Source organism: Halichoerus grypus, chromosome 4, assembly GCF_964656455.1.
Source record: "Halichoerus grypus chromosome 4, mHalGry1.hap1.1, whole genome shotgun sequence".
NCBI classification, from domain to species: domain Eukaryota; kingdom Metazoa; phylum Chordata; class Mammalia; order Carnivora; family Phocidae; genus Halichoerus; species Halichoerus grypus.
The window spans coordinates 52,045,347-52,068,518 of NC_135715.1; the positions used below are offsets into that span (position 1 = coordinate 52,045,347).

A 23,172-nucleotide genomic window follows, 5' to 3' on the forward strand; every position below is an offset into this window, starting at 1 on the left:
TGATTAAGGGTCAAGCTGTTTATTTTTTGTGTAGAGATGTTAGAATAAGAGTATATATATGCATGCTTTTCTTGTATTTGCATAGAGAAATGCAGAAAAGATACCCCTGAAACTAATAATATGGCAAATAATGTAAATGGAAACAGGGATGAAACTGAGATTTCTCAATGTGTACTTTTTTATATTGTTTTGGTTTCTGAACCACATAAATGTATTATTTCTAAAAAAAAAAAAAAACTAAGTTACTTTTTAAGTCAAGTTTTAGAACATCCTTGAGACAGGAAAATTTCTATAATATAATGCTTTGTGAAAATGGTCACAAAATAGTACATATAGAATGTTTTCTTAAACGATGCATGTAAATACAGTCATTTTTAAAAACACTGGGTACATTTATAAGATTCGACTCACACAAAGTATGTTCTCTGACCAAAATTAAATTAAATTGGAAATTAATAATAAAAAGATCTTTGGAAAATCTCCAAATATTTAGAAACTAAATAGCACACTTGTAAATACCACATGGGTCAAAGAAGAAATCAAAAGGGAAACTGCCAAGCACACTTAAACTAAATGAAAGTGAAAACACAACGTATCAGGATTTATGGCATGCCACTAAAGCAGTACTTAGGGGAAATTATATAGCACTAAATGCCTATATGGAGAAAAAGGAAGGATTTCAAATTAATGGCCTCAGCTGCTGCCTTAAGATACTAGAAAAGGAAGAGCAAGTGAAACCCAAAGAAATGAAATTTATACTGATCAGAGCTTAAATCAATGAAATAGAAAACAAAATAATTTTTAAAAATTAATGAAACCAAAAGCTCATTCTTTGAAGAAATCAATAAAATTGACAAATCAGGAAAGACTGATCAGGAAAGAGAGAAGACACAAATTACCAAAGTCAGGAATATGAGCTAGGGGTTGACATGAAGTGCAGATACTTCAGATATTAAAAGGAGAATTAGTGAATATTATAAAAATTTTTATGCCAATACATTCCACAACTTGGATAAAATGGACAAATTCCCTGAAAGACAAATTCCTTTAGAAAGGCAGCTGTTCTTGGGGCACCTGGGTGGCTCAGTCGGTTAAGCGTCCAACTCCTGGTTTCAGCTCAGGTCATGATCTTGCAGTCAAGGGATCCAGCCCCACCAAGCTCCGCACTGAGTGTGAAGACTGCTTAAGATTCTCTCTCCCTCTGCCCCTCCCCTCCCCCTACCCACTCACATTCGCTCTCTCAAAAAAAAAAAAAGTCAGCTGTTTCTTATCTAATACAAGAAAAGGTAACTTCAATAACTATATCTAACAAAGAAATTGAATTAATTAAAAACCTTCCCACGAAGAAAACTCCAGGCCAAGATAGCTTCAAGGTGAAACCTACCAAACATTTAAGGAAAAATGCCAATTTTATAAAAATTCATTCAGAAACCTGGAAAGGTTGAAATACTGCCCAATTCATTCTATGAAACCAGCACTGCCTGAATACTAAAATCTGACAAAGACATCACAAGGAAGCTGTTATGGACTGAATGCGTTCCTCCAAAATTCACATGTTGAAATCCTAACTCCCAATATGATAGTATCAGGAGGTAGGGCCTTTGGGAGGTGATTAAGAGCCCTCATGAATGGGGCTTAGAACCCTTACAAGAGAAGACACAGGAGCTTGCCCTATCTCTCCATTCTTTTTGCCATGTGTGGATACAAGAAGTCAGCGGTTCACAACCCAGGAAAGGGCCTTGCCAGAACCCGACCATACTGGTGCCCTCATCCCAGACTTCCAGCCCTCAGAACTGTGGGGAATATATTTCAGGTTTTTTATAAGCTACCCAAACTATGATGCTTTGTTATAGCACCTGGATCTAGGACGAAAAGAAAGTTGCAGATCAATATCCTTCATAAATACAGACACAAAAATTCCAAACAAAATTCTCTCAAACTGAAACCAATAATAGGTAAAAACCAAACAACACATTATAACCAAGTAGGATATATTCTAGAAATGCAAAGTTAGCTTAACATTTAAAAGCCAATCAATATAATTCACCATGTTAACAAGCTAAGAAAGAAAAACCACATTATCACGTCAAAGAACACAGAAAAAACACCTGACAAAATAGAATACCACTTCCTGATTAAAATCTCTTAGCAATCCACAAATGGGAGAAAACTTCCTCAACTTGATAAACAATGTATATGAAAAACCTATGCCTACCATACTTCAGGGTGAAAGGCAGAATGCTTTCCCCCAAGATCAGGAATAAGAATATTCTCTCCTCTCACCACTTCTATTCAACATTTACTGGAGGTACTAGCAAAAACAGTAAGGCAAAAACAAACAAAAAGCACCACCCAATTAAAAAGCAGCAGCATTACCTTTATTTATATATAACCTGACTGTTTATACAGAAGCTGTGATGAAATCTACAAAACAAGCTCTATAATTAATAAGTGAGTTTAGCAAGGTGCCAAGATACAAGATCAATATATAAAAATCAATTTTACTTCCATGTTGAAATTAAAAAACAATACCATTTATAATAACATCAAAAAATATGAAATACTTGAATGATGACTGACAAAATGTATGCAAGACCTGTACACTGAAAACAACAAAAGAGGTGCCTGCGCGGCTCAGTCATTTAAGCATCCAACTCTTGATTTCGGCTCAGGTCATGACCTCAGGGTCCTGGGATGGAGCCCTGAGTTGGGCTCTGTGCGGGGCGTGGAGCCTGCTTAAGATTCTCTCTTGCCCTCTTACTGCGCCCCTTGCCCCCTCCCCGCTCTCTCAAAGAGAAAAAAAACAACAACAAAACACTGCTGAGAAAAATTAAAGATCTAAATGAATGGAGAGATTCACCTGTTTACAGGTTGGAAAATTCAATATTATTAAGATATTGCATCTATAGATTCAATGCAATCCCAATCAAAATCTCAGCAGGCTTTTTTTTGTGGAAACTGACAAGCTGATTCTAAAATCATATAGATACAAAGGACCCAGAATAGTCAAAACATCTTTGTAAAAGAACAAAGATGGAAGACTAATTAACATTACCTGATTTCAAAACTTATTGTAATACAATAGTAATCACGATAGTGAGACTTTGGTGTCACGATAGAGATCAAAGGAACAGTCTAGAAATAGACTCATAATATATATGGACAACTGACTTCTGACAAAGGTACAAAGGCAATTCAGTGGTGAAAAGATAGTCTTTTCAGCAAACGGTGCTGAAACAATTAGATATCCATACGCAAAACATGAACTTTGACCCATACCCTATATAAAATGACCTTTGACTCACACCATATACAAAAATTAACTTAACATAGACCTAAATATAAACTATGTATACAACTGTGAAGACATCTAGGAAAAAACAAGAAAAAAATCTTTGTGACCTTTGGTTAGACAAAGATTTCTTAGGTAGGACACCAAAACCACAATCCCTAAAAGTAAAAACTGATAAATCAGATTTCACTATGCCTGCTCTTCAAAAGACACAATTAAAAAAATTAAAAGACAAGTCACTGACTAAAAGAAAATATTTACAAATCTTATATCTGGTAAATTTCTTATAACCAGAATGTATGAAGAAATCTCAAAACTGGGGCGCCTGGGTGGCTCAGTCAGTTAAGCATCTGCCTTCAGCTTAGGTCATGATCCCGGGGGTCCTGGGATCGAGCCCCACATCGGGCTCCCTGCTCAGTGGGGAGCCTGCTTCTCCCTCTCCTTCTGCAGCTTGTGCTTGCTTACACTCTCTCTCTGTCAAATAAATAGATAAAATCATAAAAAAAAAATCTCAAAACTCAAAAGAACACAAACACCCCAATAAAAACGTGGGCAAAGGTTGTGAACAGATACTTCGTCAAAGATATACAGACGGCAAATAAGCACATAAACAAATGTTCAACATCACTAGTCACTAGGAAACGCAAATTAAAATCACTATGAGATACTATACATACCCGTTAGAATGGCTGAAATTAAAAAGACTGACCATAACAAGAGCTGGCAAAAATGCAGAAGAACTGAAACTCTTAACACTGCTGGTAGAAATGGAAAATGACACAACTACTTTGGAAAACAGAATGGCAGTTTCCTGAAAAGTTAAATATCTACTATGTGATACAGCCATTCCACTCCTAGGTATTTACACAAGAAAAAAGAAAGTTATTATGTCCATATAAAGACTTATACATGAATGTTCAGAGCAGCTTTATTTCAAGAGCCTCAAAATTGTAACAGTGATGTCCATTAACAGATGAATGAATGAACAAACAAACCGTAATTACTCAGCAATAAAAAGTAATGAACTATTGAGACATGCAACATGAAAGAATCTCAAAATAATTATGCTAAGTGATAGAAATCAGACAAAAATAGAGTATATATTATATGATTCCATTTATGTAAAATTCTAGAAAATCCAAATATATCTACAAAGCAGATCAGTGATTCCCAGAAAAATGGAGGAACCAGGGCACATTATAAAGGGGTACAAGTACACTTTTGGGGGTGATGAATTTATTTGATCAATACTTTGACTGGTGATATTTCATGGTTACATACAGATGTCAAAACTTACGAAACTGAAAAAAAAAATTTACGAAACTGTACATTGAAATATGTGAAATTTACTGTATGTAAATTATACTTAGTAACATTATGTTTAAAAGAGTAGAATAACACATTAAAATGTTAAGTGTTTATAATTAGACTTATAAATGATTTCAGTTTTATCCTTTTGTTTTTCAGTATTTTAGTATCCCAAGTTTTTTGTATTCATCACGTTTTACTTTTGCAATAGGAACAAAAAGTTATAGTTCTTTTGAAAAACCACATTGCAAAGTAATAATAGCCATATTGGAAGTAGAGATAACTGTGATACACAGGGAAAGTAGTAATATGATGGGTAACATCTATTAGAGTATTTTGACAAATTGATCACAATTTAACATCCAAAATTCAATTTGCAACTCAGCTTCTTATAAAGTTCTTAACATCCATAACATATTGTTACATTATGATAATTTACTGAAGATATCTTTGTTGTCTTAGGGTAGCTAGTCATATTCATGACAAGACTACACCAACCAAAAACATAAAATGAAATCAAAGGAATGACCTTTAGTTATGAACACACCTCAGAAGAACCAGGAATTTTTAGGTCCTGTAAAATGAGTCCAAGTTCTTTAAACATAAAGCATGAACTTTTTATTTTTACGGCTCAGGTCACAGAAAAAGCAGTTATAATAGATGTATTCTTTAGTAAGTTTCACTTTAAACATGAGGGTTTTATTAGCTATTTTTAAAGTTTAATCTAATACATGCTTACTGTAACAAAGAAAAAAATCCAAAAAAGTAAAAAGAAAAATGATCTCTCTTGACCCCTTCCATTTGCAGCCTCATTCCTAACCCAATGCCCTCAAAAAAACTAAAAGTTAAAAACCTGGAGTGTAGCCTTCCATACTTTTCTCTGTATACAGAAAGACATATAACATACCTTGCGAAAGGTGTTCATATTGTTAAAAAAAAAAACAACACAACAGTATCAGACTTTATATACTACCCTGAAGTCTGCAACTTTTTTTTTCAGTCGCAATTTTTGCTTACCAATATGGCATGTACACCCTCAAGGTCCACAGATATAAATCTAACATTCTTTTTTAGCAGTTGCAGAAGTCCATAACATGGGTAAACAATAATTTATTCAACCATCCCTCTACTGATACACTCATTGCTTCCAGTTTTTGTCACAATCAGTAACACCAAAATGCTGGAATACATATTGTTTACAAATATCCTTTATATACTGATTTTTTCCTTAATGAACATAACCTGACAAAGAAACTGCTACATCAAAAGGTATTACTTTATTTTATTTTTTTAAGATTTTATTTATTTATTTGAGAGGGAGAGCAAGCGCGCGCATGAGTAGGGGGAAGGGGCAGAGGGAGAAAGAGAAGCAGACTCCCCACTGAGCAGGGAGCCTGACACGGGGCTCAATCCCAGGACCCTGAGATCATGACCTAAGCTGAAGGCAGACACTTAACAGACTAAGCCACCCAGGCGCCCCTATTTTTTAAATTTTAATAGCTACTACCATATTACTTTCCAAAGAAGCCATATCAACTCACACTTCTACCAGCAATGTATGACAACACCTTTTCCCTGCAATCATGTAGGTACTGGACATTATAATACTTTTTGGTTTTTTTAGATTTATTTATTTGAGAGAGAACGAGAGAAAGAGTGCGCACATGCATGCAGGTGGAAGGGCAGAGGGAAGGGCAGAGGGAGAGAATCTTCAAGCAGACTTCCCTCTGAGTGTGGAGCTCCACACAGGGTTTGATCCCACAACCCATGAGATCATGACCCGAGCCAAAACCAAGAGTCCCACGCTCAACCAAGCCATCCAGGTGCCCCTATAATACTTCTTAATTTTGGCCCAGCTGATGCATGAAAATTGATATCTTATAGTATAATTTGTATCTCTCTAACTCTTAAGCAGGTTTAGAACATACCCATTTGGATTCCCTCTCCTGTGGCACGCCTATTTAAATCCTTTGCCTATTTTCTACCAGATGATATGGTGTTTCTCATCAATTTGTGAAATATATTTGTATATTAAGGGTATTAATCCTCTATCATATGTGTTAGATATCCATTAAAATGTGACTTTTAAGTTAAGGGTTTACTACTTGAATTCATTTTCTCTTTCAAACAATGTCATCAGTAGTTGTTAAATTACCACATAGATCCAAAGAAGCCTATTTATACATTTCACAGTTCAAAAAGTGTACATCTGCAATGAAAGTTGCAGAAAGCAGCAACGGAAAATACAAAGCAACAAAATGCATCATGAAATGTTAAGTTGTCTTTAGTATGGTGCCTGGGAGAAAGAGGACTAAAGAAAATTTAGGCACTGAATAAAGATTGCTGTGGAAACTCTGGTGGAGACTTCAGGCCATGTCACAGGGCTTTAAAAGTTGATGCGACTCTTCCCTTTGAGGGCTCTTTTCTAGCTAAAGAAATCTCAAATGAAATCCTTTTCTCCAAGTAAATTCTCATGTAATGAGTAGCAATTAGTGCACTATTGAAAATGAGGCTAATCTTAAGATTGGAGGCTTTGCCCCTCAGATTGTTGTTCAAGCTCTGACTCGTGAATCTTACTTAGTTAACACCTTCCTGGAGGCCTTTTGTGTAAGCTTTGCCACTCATTCATTAAAACTGACAAGTAGCTGCAATGATTGTTCAACATTATCCAGACACAAAAATGACAGTTTTTCCATGCTATTCTGTTATTTACATGTTGATGAATTTCTCAAACCTCTTGAAATTTTTACAAGCATCCCCCCTCCCCCCAAAAATCTTTCACATGGTTGCCTTTATGCCAAAAATCACTTTTAAAGCACATGTTGTAATTCTTACAGAAAACCTTTGTGCCCTAACTGCTTGGATATGAGTTCAGTGTGTCCAGTAAACCTTAAATGACCTCACATATAATTGGTCCATGGACTGCAACAAGATTATGTAAGGAAGCAGAAATATAACTCTGAAGTCAACCTTAAAGTCATCTATTGAAAACCTGCTACCCTGGAGCATCACCTCATAAGGCAAACACTGGAAGAAATACCAGCTTGATACAATACAGTTTAACTTCAAGAACAAAAACATGAAGGAACCCCTTTTCAACAGCTGACAATTTCATCTAAGCCTTGAGATGCGGTTTTCATACAAAAAGGCAAAAATCTTCAATTACCCACTTCAACACTTGCAGGGGAGAGACTAGGGACTAAGATGATAAGTGGGAGTTGTAACGGTTAAGGCAGGAGGTGACAAGACCTAGATAATAAAAAAACTGAAGAACAGTTCAACTCCCCTGTCCCGGCACTGGGCTAAATGCTGTGTCCAACACTGTTCAAATGAAAAGCTGACAACCAACTATAACTCACAAGCATTCATTATCTCAGTCAAATGGTCAATGAATTAAGAAATTTTACTTTCATGAGATAATACTGCTTTCACGTGGTTTTAAATGGAATTTTAGACTTCCATTTGAGAATATTCCCAGCCTATAGCATCTCTGTCAGCTAACAGGATTTATACCACTTCCATTAAATAGATGTTAAATATGAATGTGAGGGTTCATCTTTCAACACTGTGATTTTTATTTCTTCATTACTAAAAGACAGTAGTTGATTTTCAGTGCTCTGAATAACTCTGGAAAAGACAGAAATAAAATAGCACCACCATGCCTCAACTATTTCAATATTTTTCAGTATTTTCAATATTTTCCACACTCTTAAGTTCCAAAAGAGTTATCTAACATACCAGTCTTCTTTTCATTCCCAGACTTATTCTAAAGTAGCCAGAAATACTGTGACAGACTATTAAAGAAAAATCAAACTGCAAGTCAGGAAATCTGGGCTTTGCTACTAATTAATTAGTCTTCCAACCTCTTTCTTATGGTCCTACTTTCCTGGTTATGAAATGAGTTTCAGAGAGGATAGTAATTGCTGAAGTTCCTTCCCTTAACAAAAGTCTGTCATTTTATGTTTCATTTAAAAATGTTAAATATGCAAAAAGCAAAGAGCTAAATTGAAGCATAAATATGGGTAGGAAAGTAACAGGGTATCAAACTTCATTCAACAAAACAGCATTTTCAAAATATTTTAAAAAGTAACTCCAAGGGACGCCTGGGTGGCTCAGTCGTTAAGCATCTGCCTTTAGCTCAGGTCATGATCCCAGGGTCCTGGGGTCAAGCCCCACATTGGACTCCCTGCTCTGCGGGAAGCCTGCTTCTCCCTCTCCCACTCCCCCTGCTTGTGTTCCCTCTCTCGCTGTGTCTCTCTTTGTCAAATAAATAAATAAATAAATCTTAAAAACAAAAACAAAAAAAGTAACTCCAAAAGAGGGGGGGAAAAAAATTATCAAAGTTCTCATAACCAAAACCCATAATCTCCAATCAGTCATGTAATAGCAAGAGTGAAGCCAAACAACTATGACTTTCTCTGCTTGGAAATCGTCCCTGAGAGAGGGAGAAGTAGTTCAAAGAATACAATATTTGGACCTAATATAGTAAGTAGATGCCCAAAAACATGTTTTATTAATAAATATAACTACCCCAATCAATATGTAGCAACCATATAATGTTTATGTGGATATGTGAGATGTTGACTTACTAGTTCAGCCACTTTTCCTATTTCAAGTTAACCAAACTCCCAATAGTCTTTCCCTTACAAATGGGTGCTGTTGCTCATACAAAAGACTAGTAGAGACAATGTTAATAATTTGCTACTGGGTAAAACATGCTACCATCATTTTGATATACAAACAATAATGTATCTAGGGATACTTATATTATGAATATGGTGGGAACAATGATGAATGCATAGCAAGCCAGAAAATGCAAATTGAAGTCTATACACCATCCAACTGCTTTCAGTATAAACTCTTTTCTGATAAATTTCAAAGGGTAAGCTACTAACAACTAAACACAAAAGAAGTGAAAAATTTTGATTGCATAAGAGATGTATGAAAACAGCAACAGAAATTCAAAGTATGTTAAACCAGAAAATGTTGAGGGTTTTTCTTGGTTTGCTTTTCTGGGGTTTTTTGGTGACAATATATTTGAGTCTTGCTGTATTTAAAAACAGATACCTTTTACACATGGAACTTGATCTAAGCCAACTACTGCTATATTGCTCTCCAGTCATTTGCAAAATATGGAAATATATTCATTCAAAGCATATGTTTGTAAGTCTTAAAACTGGTATTATTATTAGGCTCCCTTGAATCCTTAAAGCTGGTATACATTCTCTCACTTAATAAGATCCCCATCCCCCAAATGATTAAGCATCTGTGGCTACGGTAAAATATTTTAGCAGATCCTCAATAGGAGAGAGATGGTACCATCTTAGTTGTTAAAAGAAGGGAAGGATAGTGCTATCCCCTGCTGACAGCAGTCAGGCAATGACTATGCCTCCTATCTAGGTGAGGCTTGAAAGGCCAACATTCTTTCCACACTATAAACACGTGATGTTTTATCTTTGAAAAAAAAACTGAAGCTTTTTTGAAGAGGCTACCACCACCATGTGTGATCCTGGAAACAACCTAACTAAGAGCAAATTCAAAATCAAATCTAGAGAAGATGTATTCCAGATTCATTTTTTATTTATTTTATTTTTTAGAGAGAGAGAAAGTGGGGGAGAGGGAGGGGTAGAATCCCAAGCAGGCTCTACGCCCAACATGGAGCCCAATGCAGGGCTCAATCTCATGATCCTGAGATCATGACCTGAGCCGAAATCAAAAGTTGGATGCTTAACTGACTGAGCCACCCAGGCGCCCCTCCAGATTCATTTTTTAAAAGTAAGACTGAATGAAGACGAAAATGTTTTTAGCATATCTCTTAAGTAGAATCATAGCAGCCATTAGTATTAACCATATTCAACAGTGTTACAAGCATGGGATAATGGGAAGTAAGAAGGAACAGAATCAGGAGACTGAGGAAATGGTTGTGTCAGGGACTCAAATTTATTGAGCACTATGTGCCAGGCATTATCCTATTCATTTCACATAGGCTATCTGATTCAATCCTTACAATATATCATCCATAAGGTTGAAATGATTGTTCCCACACTGGCAAGGAAATGAGAGCAGTTAAATGACTACAGAAATTCACACATCTAAAAAGAAGAAGAAGGAGGAGGAGGAGATGAAGAAGACGAAGATGAAGATAAAGAAGAAGAAGAGGAAGAAAGAAAAAGAAATTCATATCTAGGAAATAGTACAGACAAAATCTTAAGCATAAGCCTCCCCTTCCAAATAAATGTTTCCATATAGAAACCAAACTATATAACAGTTTTCCCACTGTTATTCCTCACTTCTGAAGTTCATTATAAAAGTTAGCTACATTCATAATAAAAAAGATCCAGAAATCAGGAAAAAAAAATCAGTGTTTTCAATTATCATGTAAGGTGTTATAAATCTATTTTGTTAAGTTTTCTCTAGGTAAATATAAAAACTTGTTAAAGATTTAAGTCCCCAGTCTCACCCCCAGAAAAGATTACCTATCAATACAATAATATGATTAGGCATAACCATTAAATAATGAATACTACAAATAAATGTTCCTGACTCCCACTTCTAGTTAGGATGAAGAGAACTGAAGAGAATTTTACTTTCAACCTAACAACCAGAACTAGGCAGTTGATCTGTAAAAATCACAGTTTCTTAAAACCTACCACACAGCTAAGAATACAAAGAAACCTGAATGAATTAAATTCTAGAGAGTAATGAGCATTTTCAAAGAGAGAAGAGACCCACAGCTAACAAACATCCCTGGCAGAATGGTAGGAGGAGGAAGAATCCGCCATAGGTGTATCAGGAGAAGCAAGCTGAACTTTTAGCAAACTTACAATGGCCACACACAAGCTGACATGATGAACTAATCTACTGAAAAGTCTCAGTCACAGAGAGAATCTGCACCTACCCACTAATTCTTCCTCACTGGCCTTCACTGAGTGCACAGGGATACACACTAAAAACCAGACACAGGGCAAGAACTGAGAGGTATTCTTCCTGAAGCATACTGGACCTTTTGTTAATACAAGGCAACAACCCACTGAAGGCTGGGGGTGGGACAGAAGAAGCAACAGAAATCCCTTCAAGGCACTTCATGACTTTATGCCTATAAGGCAGCAGTTCTCATGGACAGTGTTAGGGCAGAAGAGCTGAGATAAAAACCTCTTTGGCACTCTTGGCCTTCACTAATATGGCCTCTGGAGGCTGGAGGCAGGGCAACAGCATGAAGAGAGATCTGGGTTGGAGAAAGCAGAATACAGGACTAAATGGCAAAACTCCCCAGCAATCCAAAGATGGAGCCATAAAGCAGAGACTAGCCATGGTTTGTAGAGCTGGAAATTCAGCTATAAAGCATAAAGAAAGCTCTGGAATCTCACCAGAATTCACATGCTGAACATTACTAAAGAAAAAGTCCTGATCTCTTCCTCAATGCCTTTGAAGGTAGAGATAAGTGGAATCTAACTAATCTACAGAAAGCCCAGTCCCAGCTCAAGCACATACTAGTTTGACTCAGCATTCCTCCTTCGGTGCCCCCCCCTCCACAAACACGGGACTTAGCAGATGAAGAGGCATGCCCTTTTCTGGGGTAAATATCATTTACTTCAGTCTCTACTGTTCTTTTATACACAATGTCTGGCACACAATAAAATATTATGACACAGAGAAGCAAGAAAATATGATCCATGCTCAAAAATCAATAAAAGAAGTTCTAAAAATGGCCTAGATGCTGGAATTATTAGACCATGAAAAATATGTTAAAATATCTAGTGCAAAAGGAGGACAACATGAATGTATTCAAGCATGAGAGACTGAAAATATAAAGAAAAACTGAATGGATGTAGAAATGAAAAATGTATTAACAGAAATTAATGAATCATCAGATGAGATGAAACCAAGACTGTACAAAGCTGAAAAGAAAATCAATTAGCTTAATTATGGCCAAGAATTTTCCAAAATTGATTAAAGTTATTAACCCAGAGGGGCACCTGGGTGGCTCAGTCGTTAAGCATCTGCCTTTGGCTCAGGTCACGATCTCCGCGGGAAGCCTGCTTCTCCCTCTCCCACTCCCCCTGCTTGTGTTCCCTCTCTCGCTGTGTCTCTCTCTGTCAAATAAATAAATAAAATCTTTAAAAAATAAATAAATAAATAAAATAAAGTTATTAACCCAGAGACTCAAGGAACTGAGAGAAACACAAGGAAGATAAATTCAAAGAACACAACTATGTACATCAAAGCCAAACTTTTAGCTTAAAAAAGAGATAAAAAGAAAAATTTTAATGTAGACAAGAGAAAAAGGACAAGTAACAACTATGAGTACAACAAAAATGACAGCTGACTTTTTATTAGAAACAACAGAAAACAGAAGACAATAAAATGATGTCTTTACAGTACTAAACACAACAAAACAAAACAGAATAAAAAATGGCAGTCCATATCCAGTGAGGGGGGAAAGCAAAATAAAAACACATGTTAAGATAGACAACAGATGAGGGTCACCTGGCTGGCTCAGTCAGAAGAGCATGCAACTCTTGATCTCGGAGTTGTGAGTTTGAGCCCCACATTGGGTGTGGAGCTTACTTTAAAAAAAAAGAGGGGTGCCTGGGTGGCTCAGTTGGTTAAGCAACCAACTCTTGATTTCAGCTTGGGTTGTGATCTCAGGGTGGTGAGATCTAGTCCAGTCCAGCTCTGTGCTAAGCGGGGAGTCTGCTGAGATTCTCTTTCTCTTTTCCTCTGCCCCGCCCCCTGCTCATGCTTACTCTCTCTTTTCAAAATAAATGAGTAAAATCTTTTAAAAAAACAAAAAACCAGATGAGAGAATTCCTATCACAAGGCTATTTAAAAAAGGTGCTAAGATAGTAGGAAGGGAAAAATGAAGGGGGGAAATTGGAGGGGGAGACGAACCATGAGAGACTATGGACTCTGAGAAACAAACTGAGGGTTCCAGAGGGGAGGGGGGTGAGGGGATGGGTTAGCCTGGTGATGGGTATTAAAGAGGGCACATACAGCTGGGGGCGGAGCAAGATGGCAGAGGAGTAGGAGACCTGGATTTCGTCTCCTCTCAGGAATTCAGCTGGATAGGGATCAAACCATTCTGAACACCTACAAACTCAACAGGAGATCGAAGAAAAGAAGAGCAACAACTCTCTGAACAGAAAAGCGACCACTTTCTGGAAGGTAGGACGTGCGGAGAAGTGAATCCGAGGCGATATTCGGGAGGATAGACGGCGGGGGAGGGGCCTCCGTTGGCCACTTCTGGCAAGTGATAGAGCCGGGGAGCACAAAATCGGAACTTTTAGAAGTCAGCTCCGCTGAGGGACGTCACTCTGGTGGCTAAGTGGGGGGTGGAACCCTCGCGGGACAGTCTCAGGACCCTCGGGGTCACAGAAAGACCGGGGGTGCCTGAGTGCGGCAGAGCTCCCAGGTATCAGAGCAGGGAAGCCGGCTGCAGAGACGGAGCCGAGGCGCGGGCTCTCAGCTCGGGGTTGCCATAAACCGTGATCCGCGGCACAGTCGGGCCACTGCTCCTCCAGCAGGGACCCAACAAGCGGCAGATCCGGGGACACTCACCTTCTTCCCCCGGGAGGAGCGGTGCGGGAGCGCACCGCGGGGATCTGCTGGGTTTGGAGACTCCACCCGGGGTCAGGTGCCAGAGATAGAAACGTGCGGTCACAGGCCGGGTGAGCACGGAGTGCGGCCGGAGACCGGGGAGATGGGAGTGACTGACTGCTTTTCTCTGGGGGCTCACTGAGGAGTGGGACCCCGAGTTCTCGGCTCCTCCGGGGCGGAGACTGGGAGGCCGCCATTTTCACTCTCCGCCTCCAAAGCTGTACAGAAAGCTTGCAGGGAACAAAAGCTCCGGAGAGCAAACCCGAGCAGATTACTTAGCCCGGACCGGGCAAGGGCGGGGCAATTCCGCCTCCGGCAAAGACATTTGGGAACCACGGCAACAGGCCCCTCCCCCAGAAGATCAGCAAGAACAGCCAGCCAAGACCAAGTTTACCGATCAGTGAGAACGGCAGAACTCCAGCGCTAGAGGAATACTGCACATAGAATTCATGGCTTTTTTACCATGATTCTTTAGTCTTTCAAAGTAAATTATTTTTTTTTAACTGTCTTTTTTTTTTTTCTTTTTTTTTTTGAATTTTTCTTTTTCCCTTTTTCAACCAACATCTTATCAATCCCTTTTTTAAAAAAAAACATTTATATTTTTCATTTTTAGAGTCATATTCTATCCCTTCATAGTAGTTACCCGTATTTTTGGCATATATATATAAGTTGTTCTCTCTTTAAAATTTTGAGATAGTTTCTTCTAACAGATCAAAATATACTCTAAATCTCTAGTATATGGTTTTTTTCTACTCCCCTGCCTGATCACATTCTCTCCCTTTTTTCTTTTTTTTTTTTAAATGCTCTTCTTTCTTTTTTCAAAAAACTTATCAATTCCTTTTATAAAATTTTTTATAATTTCCATCTTTACAGTCATATTCCATCCCTTCATCATATCAACCCTTATTTTTGTACATATATAAGTTTTTCTTTCTTTAAAATTTTGGGAGGCACCTTCTTTTAACAGACCAAAATACACCCAAAATCTAGTGTGTGGCACTGATCTATAAACCAGCCTGATCATATTTGATCACATTCTGTTTTTGTTTTGTTTTGTTCTGTTTTTGTTTGTTTTTATCTTTATCTTTTTCTTTTTTCTTTTTTTCTTTCTTTTTCTTTTTTCTCTCTTTCCCTTTCTTTTCCCACTGCTTCAGGTCTTTTCTGATTTGTTTAGAGTATATTTTCTGGGGACTTGTTACCCTGCTAGCATTTTGTTCTCTCATTAATCTATTCTCCTCTGCACAAAATGACAAGACGGAAAAAATCACCTCAACAAAAAGAACAAGAGGTAGTACCGACTGCCAGGGACCTACTCAATACGGACATTAGTACGATGTCAGATCTAGAGTTCAGAATCATCACTTTAAAGATACTAGCTGGGCTTGAAAAAAGCATGGAAGTTATTAGAGAAACCCTTTCTGGAGAAGTAAAAGAACTAAAATCTAACCAAGTAGAAATCAAAAAGGCTATTAATGAGGTGCAATCAAATATGGGGGCGCTAACTGCTAGGATAAATGAGGCAGAAGAAAGAATCAGTGAGATAGAAGACCAAATGATGGAAAATAAAGAAGCTGAGAAAAAGAGAGATAAACAACTACTGGATCACGAGGGCAGAATTCGAGAGATAAACGATACCATAAGATGAAACAACATTAGAATAATTGGGATCCCAGAAGAAGAAGAAAGAGAGAGAGGGGCAGAAGGTATAATGGAGCAAATTATAACAGAGAATTTCCCTAATTTGGGGAAGGAAACAGGCATCAAAATCCAGGAAGCACAGAGAACCCCTCTCAAAATCAATAAAAATAGGTCAACACCCTGACATCTAATAGTAAAACTTACGAGTCTCAGAGACAAAGAGAAAATCCTGAAAGCAGCTCGGGAGAAGAGATGTGTAACCTACAATGGTAGAAACATTAGATTGGCAACAGACTTATCCACAGAGACCTGGCAGGCCAGAAAGGACTGGCAGGACATATTCAGAGCACTAAATGAGAAAAATATGCAGCCAAGAATACTATATCCAGCTAGGCTGTCATTGAAAATTGAAGGAGAGATAAAAAGCTTCCAGGACAAACAAAAACTAAAGGAATTTGCAAACACGAAACCAGCCCTACAACAAATATTGAAAGGGGTCCTCTAAGCAACGAGAGAGCCTAAAAGCAACATAGACCAGAAAGGAACACAAACAATATACAGTAACAGTCACTTTACAGGCAATACAATGGCACTAAATTCCTATCTTTCAATAGTTACCCTGAATGTAAATGGGCTAAATGCCCCAATCAAAAGACACAGGCTATCAGATTGGATTAAAAAACAAGACCCATCGATATGCTGCCTGCAAGAGACTCATTTTAGAACCAAAGACACCCCCAGATTGAAAGGGAGGGGGTGGAAAACCATTTACCATGCTAATGGACACCAAAAGAAAGCTGGGGTGGCAATCCTTATATCAGACAAATTAGATTTTAAACCAAAGACTGTAATAAGAGATGAGGAAGGACACTATATCCTACTTAAAGGGTCTATCCAACAAGAAGATCTAACAATTGTAAATATCTATGCCCCTAACATGGGAGCAGCCAATTATATAAGGCAATTAATAACAAAAGCAAAGAAACACATCGACAACAATACGATAATAGTGGGGGACTTTAACACCCCCCTCACTGAAATGGACAGATCATCTAAGCAAAAGATCAACAAGGAAATAAAGACTTTAAATGACACACTGGACCAAATGGACTTCACAGACATATTCAGAACATTCCATCCCAAAGCAACGGAATACACATTCTTCTCTAGTGCCCATGGAACATTCTCCAGAATAGATCACATCCTAGGTCATAAATCAGGTCTCAACCGGTACCAAAAGATTGGGATCATTCCCTGCATATTTTCAGACCACAATGCTTTGAAACTAGAACTCAATCACAAGAGGAAAGTCGGAATGAACTCAAATACATGGAGGCTAAAGAGCATCCTACTGAAGAATGAATGGGTCAACCAGGAAATTAAAGAAGAATTAAAAAAATTCATGGAAACCAATGAAAATGAAAACACAACTATTCAAAATCTTTGGGATACAGCAAAGGCAGTCCTAAGAGGAAAGTATATAGCAATACAAGCCTTTCTCAAGAAACAAGAAAGGTCTCAAGTACACAACCTAACCCTACACCTAAAGGAGCTGGAGAAAGAACAGCAAATAAAGCCTAAACCCAGCAGGAGAAGAGAAATAATAAAGATCAGAGCAGAAATCAATGAAATAGAAACCAAAAGAACAGTAGAACAGATCAACGAAACTAGGAGCTGGTTCTTTGAAAGAATTAACAAGATTAATAAACCCCTGGCCAGACTTATCAAAAAGAAAAGAGAAATGACCCAAATCAACAAAATCATGAATGAAAGAGGAGAAATCACAACCAACACCAAAGAAATACAAACAATTATAAGAACATATTATGAGCAACTCTATGCCAGCAAATTAGATAACCTGGAAGAAATGGATGCACTCCTAGAGATGTATCAACTACCAAAACTGAACCAGGAAGAAATAGAAAACCTGAACAGACCTATAACCACTAAGGAAATTGAAGCAGTCATCAAAAATCTCCCAAAACACAAAAGCCCAGGGCCAGATGGCTTCCCAGGGGAATTCTACCAAACATTTCAAGAAGAATTAATACCTATCCTTCTGAAACTGTTCCAAAAAATAGAAATGGAAGGAAAACTTCCAAACTCATTTTATGAGGCCAGCATTACCTTGATCCCAAAACCAGACAAAGACCCCATCAAAAAGGAGAATTACAGACCAATATCCCTGATGAACATGGATGCAAAAATTCTCACCAAAATACTAGCCAATAGGATCCAACAGTACATTAAAAGGATTATTCACCACGACCAAGTGGGATTTATCCCTGGGCTGCAAGGTTGGTTCAACATCCGCAAATCAATCAACGTGATACAATACATTAACAAAAGAAAGAACAAGAATCATATGATCCTCTCAATAGATGCAGAAAAAGCATTTGACAAAGTACAGCATCCTTTCTTGATCAAAACTCTTCAGAGTATAGGGATAGAGGGTACATACCTCAATATCATAAAAGCCATCTATGAAAAACCTACAGCGAATATCATTCTCAATGGGGAAAAACTGAGAGCTTTCCCCCTAAGGTCAGGAACGCGGCAGGGATGTCCACTATCACCACTGCTATTCAACATAGTATTGGAAGTCCTAGCCACAGCAATCAGACAACAAAAAGAAATCAAAGGCATCCAAATCGGCAAAGAAGAAGTCAAACTCTCACTCTTTGCAGATGATATGATACTTTATATGGAAAATCCCAAAGACTCCACCCCAAAACTGCTAGAACTCATACAGGAATTCAGTAAAGTGGCAGGATATAAAATCAATGCACAGAAGTCAGTGGCATTCCTATACACCAACAACAAGTCAGAAGAAAGAGAAATTAAGGAGTCGATCCCATTTACAATTGCACCCAAAACCATAAGATACCTAGGAATAAATCTAACCAAAGAGGCAAAGGATCTGTACTCAGAAAACTATAAAATACTCATGAAAGAAATTGAGGAAGACACAAAGAAATGGAAAAACGTTCCATGCTCATGGATTGGAAGAACAAATATTATGAAGATGTCAATCCTACCTAGAGCAATCTACACATTCAATGCAATCCCCATCAAAATACCATCCACTTTTTTCAAAGAAATGGAACAAATAATCCTAAAATTTGTATGGAACCAGAAAAGACCCCGCATAGCCAGAGGAATGTTGAAAAAGAAAAGCAAAGCTGGTGGCATCACAATTCCGGACTTCCAGCTCTACTACAAAGCTGTCATCATCAAGACAGTATGGTACTGGCACAAAAACAGACACATAGATCAATGGAACAGAATAGAGAGCCCAGAAATGGACCCTCAACTGTATGGTCAACTAATCTTTGACAAAGCAGGAAAGAATGTCCAATGGAAAAAAGACAGTCTCTTCAACAAATGGCGTTGGGAAAATTGGACAGCCACATGCAGAAGAATGAAACTGGACCATTTCCTTACACCACACACAAAAATAGACTCAAAATGGTTGAAAGACTCAATGTGAGACAGGAGTCCATCAAAATCCTAAAGGAGAACACAGGCAGCAACCTCTTCGACCTCAGCCGCAGCAACTTCTTCCTAGAAACATCACCAAAGGCAAGGGAAGCAAGGGCAAAAATGAACTATTGGGACTTCATCAAGATAAAAAGCTTTTGCAAAGCAAAGGAAACAGTCAACAAAACCAAAAGACAACTGACAGAATGGGAGAAGATATTTGCAAATGACATATCAGATAAAGGGCTAGTATCCAAAATCTATAAAGAACTCATCAAACTCAACACCAAAAGAACAAAGAATCCAATCAAGAAATGGGCAGAAGACATGAACAGACATTTTTCCAAAGAAGACATCCAAATGGCCGACAGACACATGAAAAAGTGTTCAATATCGCTCCGCATCAGGGAAATCCAAATCAAAACCTCAATGAGATACCACCTCACACCAGTCAGAATGGCTAAAATTAACAAGTCAGGAAATGACAGATGTTGGCAGGGATGCGGAGAAAGGGGAACCCTCCTACACTGTTGGTGGGAATGCAAGCTGGTGCAGCCACTCTGGAAAACAGTATGGAGGTTCCTCAAAAAGTTGAAAATAGAGCTACCATATGATCCAGCAATTGCACTACTGGGTATTTACCCCAAAGATACAAAAGTAGGGACCCGAAAGGGTACGTGCACCCCGATGTTTATAGCAGCAATGTCCACAGTGGCCAAACTATGGAAAGAGCCAAGATGTCCATCAACAGATGAATGGATAAAGAAGATGTGGTATATATATATATATACAATGGAATATTATGCAGCCATCAAAAGGAATGAGATCTTGCCATTTGCAACGACGTGGATGGAACTGGAGGGTATTATGCTGAGCGAAATAAGTCAAACAGAGAAAGACATGTATCATATGACCTCATTGATATGAGGAATTCTTAATCTCAGGAAACAAACTGAGGGTTGCTGGAGTGGGGGGTGGGGTGGGAAGGATGGGGTGACTGGGTGATGGACACTGGGGAGGGTATGTGCTCTGGTAAGCGCTGTGAATTGTGCAAGACTGTTGAATCTCAGATCTGTACCTCTGAAACAAATAATGCAATATATGTTAAGAAAGAAAATAAGAAGAAGAAGAATGTAGCAGGAGGGGAAGAATGAAGGGGGGGAAATCGGAGGGGGAGAAGAACCATGAGAGACGATGGACTCTGAAAAACAAACTGAGGGTTCTAGAGGGGAGGGGGGTGGGAGGATGGGTTAGCCTGGTGGTGGGTATTGAGGAGGGCACGTTCTGCATGGAGCACTGGGTGTTACGCACAAACAATGAATCATGGAACACTATATCTAAAACTAATGATGTAATGTATGGGGATTAACATAACAATAAAAAAATTTAAAAAAAGGAAATGCTAAAAAAAAAAAAAGAGGGCACATACTGAATGGAGCACTGGGTGTTATACGCAAACAATGAATCATGGAACACTACATCAAAAACTAATGATGTAATGAATGGTGATTAACATAACATAATAAAATAAAATAAATAAAAAAAATACAGGAGGAAAAAAGTGCTAAAAGAAACTCTTCTGGCTGAAGAGAAATGCTTTCAGATGGATGTCTAAATCTGCAGGAAGAAATGAAAAGCAGCACAAAACATTAAAATATGGGTAAATATTAAAAACTTTAAAAATTGGGGCGCCTGGGTGGCTCAGATGGTTAAGCGTCTGCCTTCGGCTCAGGTCGTGATCCCAGGGTCCTGGGATCGAGTCCCACGTCAGGCTCCCTGCTTGGCGGGAGCCTGCTTCTCCCTCTCCTCCTGGCTTATGCTCTCTCTCGCTAGCTCTGTCACTATCTGTCTCTCTCAAATAAACAAATAAAATCTAAAAAAAAAAAAAAAAACCTTTAAAAATCATCTCCATTTTATACATATGTATTTAATTTAAAATTCCATGAATTGCCTAAAGCAAAAAAATAACAAAATTGTGGCGTTTTAGTATATACACAATTAAAATATATGATAGCAAGACTAGCAAGGTTCTGAGAGGTAAATGAAAGAATAGTGTTGAAAAGTTATCACATTGTTCCTAAAACAGATCTATTATTTGAAAGTAGACTATGATGAGTTGAAGATGTATATTATAATCCCTAGAGCATCACTGTTCAATAGAGTACCCACCAGTCACATGTTGCTATTTAAATTCGAGTTTAAATTAACTTAAAATTAAATAAAATCTAAAATTACTTTCCTTGTTGACTGCACTGGTCACACTTTGAATGGTTAATCACCACATGTGGCTAGTGCCTGCTATACTGGACAGCACAAATATAGGACATATCTGTCACTTCAGAAAGTTCTATTGAACCAAACTACACTAGAAAAAGAGGCATAACTAGAAAGCCAATGGAAGAGACAAAATGGAATATATTATCTCTGAAAAGAAGATGATAAAAGATGTATATAAAAATATAAAGAGGACAAAGAGCAAAAAAAAATCAAGATGGTCGACATAAACACATCTACATCAATAATTATATTAAATATAAAAGGGTTGAACATTCCAAATCAAAGAAAGAGCTTGTCAGAATGGATAAATAAGCTGTTCATAAGACACAATTAAAATATAAAGGCACAGACTAGATGAAAGTAAAAGAATGAAAAAGAGCATACCATACAAACACTTAGCACAAGAAAGATGGTATGGTTTACATTACTATCAGACAAAATAAACTTGAAGGAAAAAAACTGTTACCAGACAACGACAGCATTGCGTAATAATAAAAGGGACTGTTCATAAAGAGGACATAACATTATAAATGTGTATATACCTATTAGAGAGGTTTGAGATACACAAAATAAAAATTAATAGCATAAAGGGCAAAAAAATCTACAATCTACAGTCATAATAGAGGTTTTAATACCACTTTATCAGCAGCTGATTGAAGAGGTAGATAAAATCAACAAAAACATAAAGGACTTGAACAATATTGTCAACACTGACCTAACTAATATTTATAGACTACAACACCCAATAGCAGCAGAACACTAATTCTTTTCAAAGTTTACATGAAACACTCACCAAGAGAGCCCTTATGCTGATTGTTAAGTCTCAATAATTTTAATTTCAAAGAACTGAAACTCTACAGAATATGTTCTCTGACCATAACAGTATTAAATTAGAAATCAATAACTGTAAGATAAAGAAAAACCAAATACTGGAAATGAAGCAAACATACCTCTAAATAACCCCTGAGCAAAAACAAATCTGTGATTTTTAAAAATATCTTGAATGGACTAATAATGAAAACTTAACATATTAATATCTGTGAGGCAGGGCTAAAGCACAATTTAGATGGAAATTTACAGCTTTGGACAACTAAATCAGGAAAAAAGGGGCAAAAACAATAATCTGAACCTCTACCTTAAACAGTTAGACAAAGAATAGGAACCAAAGTAAATAAAAGTAAGGAAGTAGTAAAGAGTGGAAATCAGTGAAATAACAAATGGACAACAATAGAGAAAAATCAACAATTAAAAACTATTTTTTTTATTTTTTATTTTTTTTTAAAGATTTTATTTATTTATTTGAGAGAGAGAGAATGAGAGAGAAAGAACACATGAGAAGGGATAGGGTCAGAGGGCGAAGCAGACTCCCTGCCGAGCAGGGAGCCCGATGCGGGACTCGATCCAGGGACTCCAGGATCATGACCTGAGCCGAAGGCAGTCGCTTAACCAACTGAGCCACCCAGGCGCCCTAAAAACTATTTTTTTAAAGTTAATATCGTTGATAAACCCCTAGAGAAAGAAAAAAACCCACATTTCCAATATTAGGAATAAAAGAGGGAATAGCAATATAGACTCTACAG

General features: G+C 37.6%; 1 protein-coding gene across 5 annotated transcripts in view; it reads right to left on the reverse strand.

Annotated features, from left to right (window-relative positions):
- Positions 1–23,172, reverse strand: part of VWA8 (von Willebrand factor A domain containing 8) — a 348,712-nt gene that overhangs the window by 308,987 nt on the left and 16,553 nt on the right. The gene's annotated exons all lie outside the window — the stretch shown is intronic.